Raw genomic sequence first — 16,942 nt, forward strand, 5'->3', positions numbered from 1 at the left:
GTGGAAATGCAATTGTCACGACCTTCTCTTTCTTTCTTTCTCTTCTCCTCAAAGACCCCCCTCTCTTAGACAGAGGTAATGAATATTCAGTAAGCAAGGTCCGCTGGTCAACAGTGTAATTGTCTAACAGTTGTACTATGATCACGTCCCTAAAAAGTAGTTAAATAGTGTTTCTCATGTAGGAATCGGGGGTTTGGATTGATGCCAAAAGATTGCTACTATGTTCGAAATTAATTCCAGCCTCCAAGAAAGATCTTCATTTTATTTCTTGAGAAAAGTATTTAAACTAGTTTGTTTCATGTCATCTTTGGTTTTCGTCTCATTCATCTAGTCTTTTAAGTAATTTTTCTTTTCTTTTCATTCAGATATATTAAAGTTAATCCTGTTCGGCCAGCAGACATTGATTTCAGTTTAACTTTGTTAGTCCTCGGAAAGATAACCAATACAAACGTGTTCTCCTCTCATTCTCCAAGTAAGCCGCTATCACATGTTGTTTGGGGTGCCAGACTTTAATCATTTGCCTCTGTATATTTCTATCCCTCCATAACGTCCAGTTTAATGTGATTAGTATTCTCATTAGCCTCTGTCGAGGTTCTGCGCTCATCCTAATTTCCTTCTGAGACCTTTCCTCCTTGGTCCTACCTTAGTTAGAGATGTTTTACATTAGCTATATACTCCATTCATAGCCAAATGGTTGTTTGATATTCTCCTTTAGATTAGTAAATGCACATGTACACTACCGTTCAAAGGTTTGGGGTCACCTAGACAATTTTATGTTTTCCCTGAAATTTCATACTTTTATTTATCAAATGAGTTGCAAAATGAATAGAAATATAGTCCAGACATTGACAAGGTAGAAAAAAGAATGCTCCCTTAGCAGCAATTACAGCATTGCAGACCTTTGGCATTCTAGCTGTTAATTTGCTGAGGTAATCTGGAGAAATTTCACCCCATGCTTCCACACTGTAAAAAATTTCAGGTTGGTTAAACTTACAAACTCAAGTTCACCTGCTGCCTTAAAAATGTGAGTAAACTCAACTTCATTATAACCTTTGTTTCTACTCAGAATGGTAAGTTTTGGAAGTTGTTTATGAACTTGAAACAGAGAATTAGAATAACTTACCATTTTACTTTAGTAATTCCCTACAATTGACTTTGTCTTGTCAAATATACACATAATTCCTCTTTATTTAGATTCATGTTTTCAAGTGAAATTAACTTCCAACTATATTCACAAGTTAAGAACACTAATGCTTTTAAGTAGATTCTATTAAGATTTCTCATCTTGACTAAAAATGGCAAGTTTACCAGTCAAATTCAGTGTTCACTTGTTTAGAAATATTAAATTTATTTGAATGAGGACATTACACATTACATACAACGTGTATATTTCTAAACAATGCTTAGTGTTGACAATGCATTTCCCCCAAGTAAATGATTTAAGTGTTACTAAAACTTAAAGAACAATTGCATGCCATGTTTCTGCCTCTAAATCTCACTAGAGTTGCTCTGCACAAGCAAGCAGATTAACATCGACAAGGATTGAGAGCAAACAAATTAACAAAAAATTTAACATCTCAACATTCAACAGTGCTTGCTTTTGATATGGTAAATAAAAATAATTTTGTACAGCAACAGTGTCCAACAGTGTGAGATGCAACAAAAGTCTATTGTTTTCAACATTTTGTCATTATCACTTTCTCAGTGGCAGTAATATTCAATACAGCAGAAAAAGAATTTCCCTCCCAGATGAGACTTGGTGTGCAGTCAATCATTCTATAAACAAAATCTCAGCTATTTATTTCTAAGTCCATGTACCCTTGCTGAACACTGGTCAGGGTTCATCTTCATGACGACCTTCTGCAGGAATTCAAATGAGTATTTCATTTTGTGAGGGTACTGCAGATTAAGGCAGTAGATGGGTCCCATTAACATAGCAAAACCAGTGGGCACGTCTCTGATTTCATGAAGAACAACTGCCTCTTCTACCACCACAGCCACGTTGATAATTTCATGAGGGAAAGCATCATGCAGATCACCTTCATGTCCAATTAGAATTCCAACACACATTCCCTTCATGAGGACAACCAGGGTTTCACCATGAACCTAAAACAAATGCACAAATTTAGTTCTAATGTATCCTGACCTGCTACTTTATTAAAACCACCTCCTTATTTCAGCTCCACTGATTTGACCATTTGAACATGGCTGTTTGTCATCTAACCAGACACAGAACAGAAATTTGACACAAAAACTTCAAAGTTTAAACACTGCCAACAACTATCTCAAACATTGCCAACTAGGGTTACTTGTTGGTTAAAATGCTTATAATGGAAGTACTTTTGAAGATAGTGACTAACTAGTCAGCTGAATTCTGAATGAATGCACCCATTATCTTAATGCATAAATATATTTTCTTACATCACACATCCTGATCTCTCATTAACCTGTCTCTCATTAAACAATGCAGGCCATCTGTCCATAAGTTCAGAGATGATTGGCTCATCCCCATTTATTTCCTTTCTTCGCTGAGAAAATGTTGCCATCATCAGTTCATCCAGGAGCTGCAAGTCCAGATCACGCTTCTGCACCTCTAGAAGCATGGTCTTCCATTTTTCCTCTGATATATCTGCACTTTGACCTTCAGGTGGATCTGGCAAGAAGTGAATCTCTCCCTTCTTTGACTTCTTGATTGCCTTGTGGTTGGTCTGCCCCTTCTTTCTCTTATTTACAAGAACCTCAGGGCATCCAGCTGCCATCAGTCTCTGATGGTAATTGCCCATTTTGAATTTCAAGCTGAATACCCAGCAATACCATACTTTGACAGAACAGTATCTCTGAGACTAGGGTGCTTTTCTACAAGAGCTGTGGCTACACTTTCATAGTGGTCTTTTCTTGGATAAGGAGTGATTTTGGAGATCATGTCAGCTAGTTTGTCAAGTATTTCACTCTTAACACTCTTGGAGATGGCCATCACTGTGCCATCTTTGGCATAGGCATCATTTGGCTTCCTGCTGATGCTGCTTCCTGCTGACACTGCTTCCTGCTGACACTGCTTCCTGCTGAGGCTGCTTCCTGCTGACGCTGTTGCGGAGCAAATTTTGATTGTTTCTCTAAAGTGTGATAATCTGTTTACGTACTAATCTTTACTTTTTGCCTGCCTAGACAACTATTACAGGTAGTGCTTCCACTATCAAGACAGTTGACTACTCTCTTCGACTGGAAACATCTTCGACATTTCGACATCTTAACTGAAGCTAAGTATTTCATCATGTCTGAGTCGCTTGTTGCTTGTGTTGAGTGTGGCATGTATAGCTACTCTTCTTCCGTCAGTAGTAATAATAATAATAATAATTTTATTTGTGTGAAGTGTGGGTTAGTTATTAGTATGACGGAGAAGATTTCGCTTTTAGAGGAGCGCATCCGGGCTTTAGAAAGTCCTAGAGAGTTTGTAGCAGCTAGCGCAGCTAGCGTTGATAGCGTAGCAGGCCCGGGTTGCACAGCTGTAGCAGCGAGCCCTCAGCTCCGGCATTAGAGCCCTCGCAGCGGGGCGAATGGGTGACGTCTCGGCAGCATAACCGTAGGGCTGAGCACCTTCTTCTCAGGTTCCCGTGTCAAACAGGTTTGCCCCACTCAGTAATACACCGACTGAGTGACCTGTTAAAAGAGCTCTGGTGATAGGAGACTCACAACTCCGACACGTGAACGTAGCAACTAGTTTAGAGACACCAGCGGCCATAATCAAGTGTATCCCGGGGGCTAGAGCGCCTGACATCAGGGCTAATTTAAAGGTGCTGGCTAAACGTAAATATTCTAAGATAGTTATACACGTCGGCACCAATGATGTGGGATTGAGACAGTCTGAGATCACCAAGGATAAAGTTAAAGAGGTGTGCGAGTTAGCGGGGACGATGTCAGACGCCGTAATATGCTCTGGTCCCATTCCAGTTCGGCGTGGCGCTGAAACCTACAGCAGGTTATGGGCGCTACACTGCTGGATGTCTAAATGGTGCTCAGATAACAAAGTGGGTTATATAGATAATTGGACACGTTTTGAGGGCAGGCCTGGCCTTTTGAAGCGAGACGGCATTCACCCCTCTTGGGAGGGTGCTGCTCTCATTTCTCGTAGCATATCTGCTAGGCTTAATAGTGGTAGTGCAGGAGTAGTTAATGGGGATTGACAAACCAGAGCCGAGGCCAGGCAGCAGTCAAACAGGCTAAACCGACTGTCTGCGAGCTGCAAAGAGACGTCACCTAGGCCACATCAGATTGAAACTGTGTCTGTTCCTCGAGTACCAAAAAATAATTCTCGTAAAGTTAGTAGACAAAATTTAATCAATATTAAATTCAACTATGCTCCCTCGGAGAGCGGTTTAAATCTGAAACTAGGACTACTAAATATTAGATCCCTGTCATCTAAAGCATTGCTTGTTAATGAAATGATTACCGATCATAATCTATGCATGCTTTGCTTGACGGAAACCTGGACCCGACCAGATGACTATATGGCCCTAAATGAAGCTTCTCCCTCTGGCTATAGATATGTCCATAACCCCTGTCCAAATGGTCGAGGAGGTGGGGTTGCCACAATATATGACTCTGATATAGGCATTTCTCAAAAGTTTGGCTTCAAGTTTAATTCTTTTGAACACCTCATCCTCACTGTATCAAATGTTTCAAATTTAACAAGCAACAAAGTGTCGCAGGTGTTTATGTTAATTACTATTTACCGCCCCCCTGGTTCATACTCTTCTTGCAGGAGTTTTCAGACTTCCTGTCTCATGTAGTGCTATCAGCCGATAAGGTGATTATAGTGGGTGATTTTAATATCCATTTTGAAAATCTGTGTGACTCTTTTAGCATTCATTTTCAAGCAATTCTTGATTCAATGGGTATCACTCAGAATGTGGTGGGTCCTACGCATAACTGTAGTCACACTTAAGACTTGGTCTTGTCATTTGGTATTGACATATCCAGTTTCCTAAGAGTGAGGCTGTTTCTGACCACAGCCTCATAACGTACGAGTTGTGTTTAACTGACTGTGTTCATCGGCCACCCCGCTATCAAATTAAACGAGCTATAACACCCAGTACCATAGCCGCGCTCACTGATATTTTACCGGGTCTGACAAACACTGATCCACTCGTAGCTCCGCAAGGACTAGAGCGTTTCACCGAGCACGTCGAGACTTCCCTTCGTACAGCTTTAGACAAAGTTGCACCACTACGATATAAGAGAGCCACGGAGAGAAGAATAGCGACATGGTACAATGAGCACACGCGTAGCCTCAAACGAGCCGCGCGGATCCTGGAACGTAAATGGCGAAATTCGAAGTTAGAAGTGTATAGACTATCATGGAAAAGCAGCCTTATTGAATATAAGCATGCCCTCCATACGGCAAAGTCCTTATACTTATCGGCCTTAATAGAAAAACATAAAAACAATTCAGGACTCCAGCCTTACGAGGAGTCACGAACAAATCAATTCTCTTATTCCACTATAGTGTAGCAGTAACAATTTTATGAAATTCTTTAATGATAAGATTGATAAAATTAGGGAAAACATTAGTAGTGCTATCTCAGAGCCTGTCAACATGCCAATGCACCTTGACAGCTGTCTGGTCAGCTCTGATGCCCTGTTAGAGTCCTTCTCCCCAATTGGTCGTGAGGAGCTTATTTCACTAATGAAATCTGCTAAACCCTCCACATGCATACTAGATGCTGTACCAACCCATCTACTTAAAGAATTACTGCATAGCAATGTAGAACCGTTGCTTACTATAATAAACTATTCTCTGAGCCTGGGCTACGTTCCCAGTTAAATTAAACTTGCAGTCATCAAGCCGCTAATTAAAAAACCTGGTCTTAGCCCCCAAGAACAGTCCAACTATAGGCCAATTTCTAATCTGTCATTCATATCCAAAATTTTAGAGAAAGTAGTTTCTTCACAACTCTCTTCCTTCTTACAGACAGAACATGTCTTAGAGTTATTTCAGTCTGGATTTAGAGCTCATCACAGCACTGAAACAGCACTAACTAAAGTATTGAAAGATTTCTTAATATCCTCTGATAAAGGACACATTTCGTTTCTCATACTGCTAGACCTCAGTGCTGCTTTTGACACCATTGATCATAATATTCTACTTAATAGACTGGAGACACTCATTGGCATAAGAGCACTCTCCTGGTTCAGGTCCTACCTGACAGATTGTTACCAATTTGTGCTAGTAAATAACGAATGCTCTGAGCATTCTAAAGTAAAGTAAGGTGTCCCACAAGGATCTGTACTGGGCCCCATATTATTCTCATTATATATGCTACCACTGGGCACTATCATTCATAGGCATGGTATTAGCTTCCATTGCTACACAGATGATACTCAGTTGTATATATCTTCTAATCCAGATGATACCACCACAACTCTCAAGATTGAGAACTGCGTCCAGGATATTAAAAACTGGATGGCGTCTAATTTTCTTAAACTAAATTCTGACAAGACTGAGGTACTGATTCTTGGGCCTAAAGCTGTTAGAAGCAATTGGGCTAAGATATTCCCCTTACCCTAGATGGTTTTTCAGTAACACCAAAATCTACTGCAAAAAGTTTAGGTGTCACTATTGATTCTGATCTTTCATTTGACGGACATGTATGCAATGTCACTAAGGCTGCCTTTTTCCATTTATGTAATATTGCCAAGCTGAGACACTTACTTTCATTAGCTGATGCAGAGAAGCTAGTTCATGCTTTTGTCTCGTCGAGATTGGACTACTGTAATAGTCTTCTAATTGGATGCTCTAAACAGTCCATAAAGAAGCTACAATTTGTACAAAATGCCACAGCTAGAGTCCTAACCAAGGCTAGGAAATTCAATCATATTAGTCCCACTCTCACCGCACTACACTGGCTACCGATTAAATATCTCATTGAATTTAAAGTTCTCCTGTTAACCTATAAGGCGTTAAATGGTCTTGCCCCACAATATCTGAGTGAACTCATTGATTACTACAACCCATCTCGCCCTTTGCGCTCCCAAAATGCTGGATTTCTCCTAGTTCCAAAAATTAGTAAAACTACAGCCGGAGGCAGAGCTTTCTCTTTTAAAGCCCCTCAATTATGGAATAGCCTTCCAGCTCCAATCCGAGATTCTGACACAGTTCCAATCTTTAAATCTAGACTTAAGACTCACCTGTTTAATCAAGCCTTCAGCTAACATTCCCCTTGTAAGGTGTAGGGGCTTGGGGGCCCCCAGACGTTGAGATTTCTGGTGATCTGAGATGTTGATGCTGTCATCCAGCTGTGTCTTGGCATCACTCTATTTGTGACTATGACTTGACTGGAAAGCAATGTCTCAGTGAGCCCTCATGCCTGTAGTCACCTCTGAACCCCTCCCTTTAGTTATGCTGCTATAGATTAGTCTGCCGGAGCCACATGCTCATCACTGGCACGTGAGCTATGTACATTTAAATCAATGGTGGTTTAAATTCATGTCCACTCAGTCTGTATTGTCTATCTTCTTGCATGGCTCTACCCAGGACGATTGGATACAGGCACCTGGGGGATGGTCTGGCTGCCGGTGGATGTGCTGATGCCAGGGTTCACCTGGGGAGTAACACTGCAGTCGGAGCCTACAATACCAGCATCACTGCTCCGACACGGAATGAAAGCCTGGCATTCATCAACAGACATTTACAGTGACAATATCAAAACCCAGAACTTTCAATTCTACCTTTTACCTAGTCTGATTGTGTGATTTGTGTGTGACTTGTGTATTTGTGTGTTAACGGGCCGCCCAATGGAGGATGGGTTCCCTTTTGAGTCTTGGTTCTCCCGAGGTTTCTTCCTATTCCCCACCATCATAGGGAGTTTTTCCTCGCCACTGTCGCCTTTGGCTTGCTCATTAGGGTTCTGGACCCATAGTATTGTTAACCTTGTAAATCCTTTAAAGCGCTTTGTGACAACATGTGAAAAGCGCTATACAAATAAACTTTGATTTGATTTGATTTGATTAGTTTAAATACTTTTCTCAAGAAATAAAATGAAGATCTTTCTTGGAGGCTGGAATTAATTTCGAACATAGTAGCAATCTTTTGGCATCAAGATTGCTTTGCTTTGCGACAACTTGAGTTGTTAAAAGCGCTATACAAATAAACTTTGATTTGATTTGATTTGCTGCACTGAGCTGAAGTTCAACATCATTGGAGAAATCAGGAATAACAAAAGGGTCAGGCCATTCCACTGAGGAAGCACTACTTGGGGAACTCAAGCTTGCAGTATCTAGTGTTGAGTCAGATACAGAACCAGAAAAAGTGAACAAAATTTTCAGTGTTGCTCGATCATTTGGTAGATCTTTGATATCCGTCAAATTGCAGAGCTCCTTTCCAAAGTCTGGATCTTCAAAGTGTAAAATGAAGTTTCCGCAAGCCCATATTTGTACGCAGTGCTTCACATAGGTCCTTTACCGAGTCAGGTACACTCTCTAGGGTGACACGCCTGATCTCTTGAGGTGAAACAATGACTCGAAGAAGCATCATGGAGGCACCAACAGCTATAACAGTGTGACACAAAAGGAGAAAATTTGAAAACATCTGAAAACAGCATAAAATTTACCTATCATGAGTGAAGTGCATGGTCTTTAGTAAATATGGTGTATGATTGTATTAGGCCACCTGTGAGTTAAAACACACACAATAATAATAATAATTATTAATAAATTAATAATAATAAAAAACAAGGATCTTTTTTCTGTACCTTACTGTATTATAAATGTCCTTGGAGTGACGAGCACCTTTCCATCAACAAGATATGCAGCAAGGAGGGTGTAGTCGTTCAGCTGGTCAGGATCAACAACCACAGTTACTGCAGGAACTTTGATGTTGAGCTGGTAACACCTTAGATGCTCAACAAAGCCAGCTTCAAACATTTCAACAATGAAATAGTGGCCATCCACTAAACAGATCTCAAGCACTCTTCCAAAATCTGGTAGTCCGCTTGTGTAGCCAACAGAGAGCACCATTCCTTTGGAATATTTTGTCCCACTTAAATAAGCTGTTGAACTTGTTTGAAATAGCCACGCTGATTGTAGCATCCAAGATGTTCACAGGTACAACAGATACTCGTCCAGTTTCGATGCTTGGTTTAAAAAGAGTTGGCATCTCCAAATATGCTAACATTAGTTGATGTCTTGTAGCCAAAGTGTGAAGAATATTTTTGAAGTTACCAGAATCACAAACCACCTTTTTAAAGAAACAGTGTTTAGCCTCAAATCTCATAGTCCAAAATTCAATGAAGGGACCAAATGTTTTTATTAGCATAGGGTAATGTTCCAAATAATTATGTTTAGGGCGCAATTTAGTACAAGGAAAAACTTCTAAATGCAACTGTCGGTGGTCAGAAATTTTGGCTTGAAGGTAGCACAGGGTTTCTGTTGTGAACAAGGGGCTGCTTAACAACTCAACAATGTCTTTCAATTCAAGAATTAAATGGCAAGCCTTTTCACTTTCTGGAATGAGATGACCAACTAACAGTGGAAGAAATCTCAGAAGTGTCCAATTTTATAATTCCAAAAAATGAGTTCACATAATTTAATGGAGCTGAAATTTTTTACAGTGCAGAAGCCGCTCCCACAAGTTTGATTGGGTTAATGGGCACTTTTTTCGTACCATACGGTCAAGCTGCTCCCACAACAGCTCAATGGGGTTGAGAGCTGGTGACTGCGCTGGCCACTCCATTACCAATAAAACACCAGCTGCCTGCTTCTTCTCAAGTTTGTACATAATTTGGAGATGTGCTTTGGGTCATTGTCCTGTTGCAGGATGAAATTGGCTCCAATCAAGCGCTGTCCACAGGGTATGGCATGGTGTTGCAAAATGGAGTGATAGCCTTCCTTATTCAAAATCCCTTTTACCTTGTTCAAATCTCCCACTTTACCAGCACCAAAGCAACCCCAGACCATCACATTACCTCCACCATGTTTGACAGATGGTGTCAGGCACTCTTCCAGCATCTTTTCAGTTGTTCTGCGTCTCACAAATGTTCGTCTGTGTGATCCAAACACCTCAAACTTTGATTCATCTGTGCATAACACTTTTTTCCAATCTTCCTCTGTCCAATGTCTGTGTTCTTTTGCCCATATTAATCTTTTTCTTTTATTAGCCAGATATGGCTTTTTCTTTGCCCCTCTGCCCTGAAGGCCAGCATCCCGGAGTCGCCTCTTCACTGTAGACGTTGACACTGGCATTTTGCGGGTACTATTTAATGAAGCTGCCAGTTGAGAACCTGTGAGGCGTCGATTTCTCAAACTGGAGACTAATGTACTTGCCTTCTTGCTCAGTTGTGCAGCGGGGCCTTCCACTTCTCCTTCTACTCTGGTTAGAGCCTGTCTGTGCTCTCCTCTGAAGGTACACACCATTGTAGGAAATCTTCAGTTTCTTGGCAATGTCTCGCATGGAATAGACTTCATTTCTCAAAACAAGAATAGACTGTCGAGTTTCAATTGAAAGTTGTTTTTTTCTGGCCATTTTGTGAGCTTAATCGAACCAACAATTGTAATGCTCCAGATTCCCAACTAGCTCAAAGGAAGGTCAGTTTTATAGCTTCTCTAATCAGCAAAACTGTTTTCAGCTGTGCTAACCTACTTGCACAAGGGTTTTCAAGGGTTTTCTAAATATCCAATAGCCTCCTTACAGAGTTAGCAAACACAATGTACCATTAGAACACTGGAGTGATGGTTGTTGGAAATGGGTCTCCATGCATCTATGTAGATATTGCATTAAAAACCAGATGTTTACAGCTAGAATAGTCATTTACCACATTAATAATGTATAGAGTGTATTTTTAATGCATTTAATCTTAGCTAAATTGAAAAAAATAACTGCTTTTCTTTCAAAAATAAGAACATTTCTAAGTGACCCCAAACTTTTGAACGGTAGTGTAGATTTAGCTACCTTCCTGAGCCAAACCATTTCACATGATACCCTGAAATGCTTCAATTGTGCTATTATCCATTCAATAAATTTGAACTTAATTTATTGACTATTAATTAATTTGTTCATGGTATTAAATACATATTTTGGTCGATAGTATTTGTAACGGGTGTGAGGGAGTCGAGGATGCAAAGACAAGGTGAGTTCAAAGGCTACGTTTAAGCTTGATGCTGGACACACTCATGGCGTCTTGAATCAGCAGTCAATCACACGGAACAGTAAATGCTCACGGCGCATCAAAACACCAGTAGAACACACTAAACAGTACACACTCACGGCGTGCTGACACAGTTTAACACACTCAACGAATGTCACGTTAAAGACGAGCACCAAACGATACAAACACACACACTATATACACGTAGCCTAACAAGCACCGCGTGAAACACATTAGTCTAACGAGACAAGTGAACACACACACACCCAGCCACACCCACGGACGTACATATAAAGACACAGACAACATTAACACATGCACGAAGGGAGGGGTTCGGGGCAGTAGCGTGACAGTATTAGATCACTGCACTGATTCAGAACTTATCCCTTTGGTAATAAGATTGATACATATCATTTGATACACAACTATATCCGCAACAGATGTTAATACAAAACACTTACTTAACATTTTACTTAACATTTTTAGACTGTCACGTTGAGGACCCCGGCCCCTCCCTTTTGGGCGTGTGTTAACATTGTCCACGTGCTTTGTCTGCGTCGGTGGATCTCAGTGGTTATGGTTATGTCGTGTGATAATCTGTCTCACCTGTGAATTGTCTCGTAATCACGTGGGGCTAATGTGGTTTGTCTATTTAATGTGCGCTCGCGCAGTGTCCTGTGCTCGTCGTTGTCTAGAGTCCACACGTTACAGTTGTCTGTGTGGTGTTCTCCGTGCGCTATTGGGCAATATTTGTTATTAAAGTGACGTTTGCTTCGCTAAGCAAGGATTCCTGTGTCTCGTCCTTCGCCCTGCCCGCGCGTCACATAGACAGCTAAGAATAGCCTAGCACACACATTTAGCACTACATGAATAAATACCATTAGCTTACAAAATAACAGATTTTTACAGTATTTTCCAATCAACTAATTCTTGTCCAACATTGAAATTCAATGCTTACAAACAGAAAACAAGATGAATGAAACAAATGAACATTGCTTATGTACTGCATGTAGTTGGTGTCATGGTAGGCAGGTCCCAGAGCTCAACGGAGATGCCCACTTCCAGACACACCCCACAGTAACACTCCCCTGCTCACAGTCATCCACCTACTAATACTCCCTCTCATCTACTTCTCACCTGTTTCTCATTTAGCTTGCCCTTAATAAGCCCACACATACTGCAGTTCAGTCCTGAGCATTCCTTGAGCCTGTTCTAAGTGAGCCAGCCCACCCGATTTACACCCTGAACAGTTCATCAAGGCGTTTTCTACACATATAATGTAGAATAGTGACTGCTTAAGTGCTCAGCGACACACAACTGCAGTACTTTGCACCTTCTTTGTTTCATTTTGAGGACTGCGTACATGTCTCTGTATGGATAATAAAGATGTAATAGCCCTACTCACCTCCTGCTGCTTCTGTTGGTTCACAGTTGGTTTCAGTATTGCAAAAATACCTGATGACGTTTATTTGCAAACGATTCAGTACATTATATTGCAAAAAGTATTCGCTCCCATCCAAATGATCCGAATCAGGTTTTCCAATCACTTCCATGGCCACAGGTTTATAAAATGAAGCACCTAGGCATGCACCGCTTTTACAAACAATTGTGAAAGAATGGCTCGCTCTCAGGAGCTCGGTGAATTCCTGCGTGGAACTGTGATAGGATGCCACCTATGCCACAAGTCCAGTCGTGAACTTTCCTTGCTCCTAAATATTCCACAGTCAAATGTCAGCTGTATTTTAAGAATATGGAAGTGTTTGGGAACAACACCAACTCAGCCATGAAGTAGAAGGCCATGTAAACCGACGGAGCGGAGTCAGCAGATGCTGAAGCGCATAGTGCGAAGAGGTTGCCAACTTTCTGCAAAGTCAATCATTACAGTCATCCAAACTTCATGTGGCATTCAAATTAGCTTAAGAACAGTGCGCAGAGAGCTATGGAACCCTATGGATTAGGAATGGGATGTCGGTTAAGCTCAGTCAAGGAAGGTGAGCGAATACTTTTGGCAATATAATGTAGGTTTTTCTAGCTGCTTTTTAGGGGTGCACAAGTACATCCAAATTGAGTCCCAGCAACCCTAAAAATAATGATAGTGAATTTTTTTGTAATGGACATTTGTATCTAATAAGCTGAAAAATGTTAACACCATAGAAAATATATGATTCAATCTTAAATTTAAAACAAGAATATAATTGCCTCGTGAATGGTATGATCCACTTTTTCTCTCCTCCTGGCCTTCTCTCCCTGAAGCGCCATTATAAACATGCACACACACACACACACACACACACGCACGCACCCACACCCACGTGCTAGTATGACTGGAGTAGTGGATACAGTAACGCAGACGATTTCTTTGTCACAAACATATTACAAACTTTTAACAGCAGTGCTCTTTTTGCTGCACATAACTACCAATCATCTGTTATTGAATATGTACTATGGATTCATCACAAAATGTACCTAGTTACATGCAGGTACTGAAAGGACACAGTAAACTGTAAAACAGTTACAAATGACAAAAGTATATAAAAACACGCTACTTTCATCATCTTCTCTCAAATCTTTATGCTTAAACTTAGTGGTAAATTAGAAGTGTTTTCTGTATTTTTTTTATAGTTTTGTATTAACACTAGCAAATAATCATGTTATTTCTGTGGTCATCAAATTAAAGTTGCTCTTCAGAAATGATTGAGGTGTTGTTGTACTGCCTACACTATCAGATGCTGATAGTATTCCATACTCACTGCACTTCCATAGGTGAGTAGGCTGATTATTGAAGATAACCCACATTCCATATTAAAGAGAATTCAGATGAAGAAACATCTCATTTGGCTTTAAGTTCAAACATTTACCTTCAGTTTCAGGTTATCGTCAACAGCCAACATAAGGCCACATTATTGCCGATCCTCCTAACCACCTGCAGGTAATTCAATAAATTATTATACCCTTGCTCATTCTCCATGGTCACTGAAATTAGATAGTCTTCATCCTGCCCTTAGGTCATCTAACAGGAGATCAGAAACTCTCCTTTTTGGTTCTTGAGGTAAAGAAATTGGTTTTGACTGTTCTGGGTTCTACCACCCATGGACATTGTTGTCTGATTACTCAGACACACCTCTTATGATGATTGTGTGTTTTTGATTGACATGTACGCTCAGCACTGCATTGTGTGATTTGGTTTTCTGGAGCTTTATGAAAGGTGCATTGTAGATCATTATGAAAGGTGAGCATTACCTGTCTCCTTCCACAAAGTGTCCATGGTGACTGAAAAGACCTTCACTGTGAAATTAGGATTTTGTGTTTAAGTTTAGCTGTGGAATTACATGGATGGTATTTAATGTTGTATGTGCAAATAAGCTAACATAAAAAAATAAAATGTTAACTTGTGTTTTAAACAGGTCCTTCCGCAATACTGTTATCAGTTTGGGCAATGCTGGAGTGATGCAACAACATTTAATGACTGGGTATAATGATGATTATATTGTTATGGAGCTGGTTGCAACATTCTTTGGAAGGTGGAGACTTAATGCGAGCAAAAACTCAGTCAAGGGATCTCACTGCTCACTCCCAACTCAAAAGGCCTCCAAACTGTAAACATGCATCATCCATGTCAGCTCTGCTTGCATTGCATTACAGCATCTCTGTACAAAACCTACAGCTTAAAATCTGCAGAATATAAAGATGCAGGTCTGCAGGAATGGGAAAGACTAGTCAGGTTTCATTTTAATCCTTACTGGAACTAGTCCTGTAGCTTATAGAGTATGTTCTAAAGAATTAGATCTGATGCATGTAATGTAGAGAATAATACCTGCATGTTCATTTTTATGTGAGTTAACACAGGTGGTTGCACATATTTCAGAAAGCACTGGGTTCATTGTAACTGAAGCTCAGTACTGCAAGATATGCAAATATACAAAGAAGTCAGCCTGTATTGAGATTATCAGATGCTTGAAACTAATTTTAAAATAGACATAATCACTTCAGTGCTGAAACAGGCTGACAGGAATAGTAAACACACTGATTAAAATCTCATTTGACTTTGCCTTCACTTTCTTTCTATAGTTTCCAGACGTTCAGTTTCATTAGGAATCATAATTACCAAAATAAAACACTACTGGCCCACATGTCTAATTGGCTTCGTATGGCTGAGCTTAGTGTATGCTTAATCAGAAAGAAATTTGTGTGATATATTGACTATCAGCTGAAAATAGTCATTGTGTCCTGACTTCATTATATGTCCTATATACAGTATATCAAATCTGAGATAATCAATCGTAACCTCCTTCAAACACCAGTGGAATATTTTCTCTAAAAAGCCTTTGAATTTTTGTCTTGAATTGTGTTTTGGCTTTGAATTTCATACCACCATACTCATTAAGTTATTTGATTATGGATAAAAAACATATGAAACAATCAGTCTCACTATATTAGTTATTACTCAGTAATAATTTTAGGGGACAGTGTACCATAAATCTCTATTATACTGGATCTGATCGAGCCCTTGAACTGAGGTAAAATGATGTTGCATTCCATGAAGGAATACTGACCCCTTCTGAAACAAATGTATTGTTGAATATAGAGTAAAAATCCAACATCAACTGAGAGATCTCATTATTGATAACTTTACCTGAGTGCAAGTCTATGTAAGTACAAAGTGTTGTATACGTACAGTGTAAACTTTGTTACTAATTGGCTTAAATCACCTGTCAAATAGATTCTTGAACATGTCAGTATTTGTCAGACTCTTTGGTAATGATTGGTTGAGAGTTGACTGGCATTGGTCAGACATTGCTTTTGTGTTTTTTGTATATTGTACCCGACGGTCCAGGGGAAGCCTGAGGCAGGAGCTCTTTGTGATTTCCTTTTTGGTGTTTACACTACTATAGTCAAATGCACACAAGAATTAATTATTGGTAAAATTAAACATCCTTGTCATGTTGTACATGTTGCACTAAACCCTACCATAGTTGACAACAATTATATGAATTACAGTTTAAAAATACCTGGTGTATGACTGTATGCATACAAGTGAAGTGTGATACTATGGCAAAGTAAACATTTTTTCTTTCTCTTGGGAAAGAATATAGACACTTCAAAATTCAAAGTTTCTGGAATTATTTGAAGCAGCACAATACTGACATCTACTGGGCATTGTCCATTTTGTCGAGATTTAAGATTACTGCTATCAAAACAGTGGTGCTGTGGATGTGAAAAACAAGTCCAAATGACGCATAAAGGGTTATTAGAGGTAATCATGAGATTAAACCAGGCGGTCACCATAATGCATTTGATAATAAATTCAGAGGTTTTTTTTTTTTACCTGAGTGAATTTTAATAGTGTACTATTCTTTTTTTCTTATTAATTTGCTAACCTACATATTACTGTCAGAATAATGGCATTTGGAATGGGTAGATACAGTGATGGATATATAAATGTTAGGGAATGGTAAAATGGCACTTAGATCTTCCAAAAATGGCAGAGCCTGACGTTGTCATGCTGAATGATTTGTTGAAAGAAAAGACATGTTAACTATATGCCACTGCCAGAGTCTTTCATTCAAAAAAGAGGACTTTCTCACTTTGGCTACTGGGCCTTATAGCCTTCTTGTGGAGTCTTCTTGTTGCTTATGGTGAGTAACAGAGATACCACCAGTGAGCCCTGAGGGTTTGCTTGGAGTTGGCGTCAGCTGAGGAAAGGAGGCCATTCATGGTTTTTAGGGAGTGTCCAATGTGGTGTTGGAAGTCATTCACAAAAGCAACCTCACATTCATAAACATTACACTGAGATATTGTGTTGC

The 16,942-nt window shown here is 39.9% G+C and overlaps 1 pseudogene; it reads left to right on the forward strand.

Annotated features, from left to right (window-relative positions):
- The first annotated feature begins 2,921 nt into the window (after positions 1-2,921).
- On the forward strand, positions 2,922-7,929 carry LOC143511545 (uncharacterized; annotated as a pseudogene).
- Positions 7,930-16,942: the final 9,013 nt, after the last annotated feature.

The sequence above is a fragment of the Brachyhypopomus gauderio genome, chromosome 4 (assembly GCF_052324685.1).
Source record: "Brachyhypopomus gauderio isolate BG-103 chromosome 4, BGAUD_0.2, whole genome shotgun sequence".
Classification (NCBI taxonomy): domain Eukaryota; kingdom Metazoa; phylum Chordata; class Actinopteri; order Gymnotiformes; family Hypopomidae; genus Brachyhypopomus; species Brachyhypopomus gauderio.